Genomic DNA, 2404 nt, shown 5'->3' on the forward strand with positions numbered 1-2404 from the left:
ACTCCATCCCCACCTGCCCCACAGCTGCTTACCCCCGTGCACAATGTCCCTGCTCAGGGCAATCTCCTGGGGATGGCGCGTTGAGAGAAAGAAGACCCAGCACATGGATGGGTGGGTGTGGAGTGCCGAGGGTCAGGCATGGCCACCCCCTGGTCATCTGCATGGGCTCAGCCATCCTCACAGCAGCACTTTTCCATGACACATCTGCCAGAGCAATGTCAGCAGGTAGGGGAACTCTTGGGTGGGAGGCCAAAGGGAACAGCAGCTCCCTCGCAGGACACATGACCCCACACAGCAGTCAAAGAGGAGCTCTCCCAGTTCTGCTCTCTGGCTTCCCTCTCAAATATAGAGCAGCAACATCAGATGGTGCATTAGAAACCAATCCTTTATAACTCGCCTCCCACAGGACCAATACCCACCAAAGTGCCTCCAAACAGGGCATCATAACCACTTGGGAATGTGCCCATTGCGGCCAGCACCACCTTGGGCACAGGAAGGTGCTGGAGTGATGCAGGAGATGCAGAGCATGGCTGCCTGGGGGTGCAGCCGTGACTCCTTCCCCTTGTGTTCTTCTGGTATCCACAGGTGAATCACACATTGAAGATGTTATTCTGAGAGCAGGAGGGAAACCCATGTGAGTGCTGGGGTTGAACCCAGCCAGGAGGGTGCGCGATCCAGTGATGTCCTTGATGTGAGCAGAGAGCAGGGTCTGATCCAAGGGAAGCAGAGCACTGGCAGCACATCCCCTGGGCATGCTGCCACAGCTGCCTTGAACCCAATGGCAGCGGGAGTCTGGCAAATGTGAGGGGGTCATGCTCTGAGCATGTGGAGCAGGCTGGGGACAGCAATGAGCCCATGGGGACATCAGAGCACCATGGGGACAGGGACGTCTCCAGGCTGCCTGGCCTCGTGGGCACCGTGGCTACATCTCTCCAGGAGGAGGGTGATGATGGGGGCAGACAGCAGCAGGAGCAGGCTGAGGGCAGAGCGCAGGATCCAGACCTCCAGGGGCATGGCTGACCCTGGGAGAGAGGAGGAACACAGTGTGGCCAAGGCAAGCCTTGGAGGACGGCTGTGCTGGGAAGGGCTGATGAGCAATGTCTCACCTCTGGAAGGGAGCTGGGCGTTGTGTGAGGGGCTGCTTCCTGTGGGAGACATGAACACTCTGTGAGTCCCTTGACCTGAGCAAGCCTTTGCATGTAAGTTCCCAGACACAGATTTGTAAAGGTTAGAGGGACATCCTAGAGCGGTAGTGGAACACCCCAGGGTACATACACATCCCCAACCCTAGTTCTCTATTCCAGTGTCTGATGCAGCCCTATCTCTGCTGCAGAGGCAATACAGGAGGGACAGGGGCACCTCTGAGAGCAGCTCTTTCTCTAGCAGCTGCCTTACAGGAGAGGGAACACTCCCATGGGGGATCTACACCACAGCCATGCCCTACCTGCTGCAGCACACGGCTCCAGCCTCTGCAGTATCCCCATCCCTTCTGTCCAAACCTTGGGCCATATCTCACCTGGTACAAAGAGGCTGCCCAGCCCTGGCTCCTTGGGCAGACCTTGGAGCATCCCTGGCTCAGCACAGGGTCCATCAAAATCCCCACTCCCATGTGGGATCCACCCCAGAGCCATGCCCTGCCTGCTGCAGCACACAGCACCAGCACCAGCAGTGTCCCATCCCTTCTCTATTCATTGCCCTGGGGCCATGTCTCACCTGGCACAGAAAGGGTCCGGGGAGCACTGAGAGCAGAGTTCTTCACCCAGTTTTTCTCATTCTTCTTCTGATACCCACATGTGTATGTCCCAGCACTTCTCGAGGTGATGGTCAGGACCAGAGAGTAGTTGACGCTCCCATGCTGGGCTTTCAGGCTGAACTCCTCCTGCCCATTCTTGCAGAAAAACACGCGTGTAGCAGGAAACTGCTCATCAATGGTACATTGAACCAAAACTGTTTCCCCTTCTTGGGCACTGGAAGCGTTCAGGTACAGGACTGGAGTCTGGTGGTTACCTGGAGAGAAGGCACAGGGATTCCCCAGGCAAGCGTTAGTGATTGCTGGGTTGCAAAACCAACTGCATGCCAAGGCTGGAAGCGTCTGCTCTCCTGGGACTTAGAGGGGAAATTGTGAGGGAATAATCCCCTTCCCTTTTCCCATCTCCTTCCCCAGAACATGTTCATTTTTGGGACCCACCTCCATGTTCCTGCAATCCTGGAGAGCTGCAGATGTCCTGGGTGGTCAAGACAGCACCTGCAGCATGGAGAAGATAGGGCTTTGCTTAGAGCAGCAGTGACCTCCTCCCTCCCCAAAGCAACTGTGCCCCATAGTGCTGCACTCCTGCCCCGCACAAGCTGTCCCCATCCTCCCCTGTGCCCACCACGGGCCTGTCCTGGCCCCAGCAGAAGCCCT

The 2404-nt window shown here is 57.1% G+C and overlaps 1 long non-coding RNA gene across 1 annotated transcript; it reads right to left on the bottom strand.

Moving 5' to 3' along the window:
- Window positions 1-225: 225 nt before the first annotated feature.
- LOC137846106 (uncharacterized) lies at window positions 226-2003 on the bottom strand. Its single transcript, XR_011090383.1, has 3 exons — window positions 1714-2003; window positions 1107-1145; window positions 226-1022 (listed from the first exon to the last, which is right to left on the bottom strand). It is a non-coding gene; the product is annotated as an uncharacterized lncRNA (long non-coding RNA).
- Window positions 2004-2404: the final 401 nt, after the last annotated feature.

This window comes from Anas acuta, chromosome 30, assembly GCF_963932015.1.
Source record: "Anas acuta chromosome 30, bAnaAcu1.1, whole genome shotgun sequence".
Classification (NCBI taxonomy): domain Eukaryota; kingdom Metazoa; phylum Chordata; class Aves; order Anseriformes; family Anatidae; genus Anas; species Anas acuta.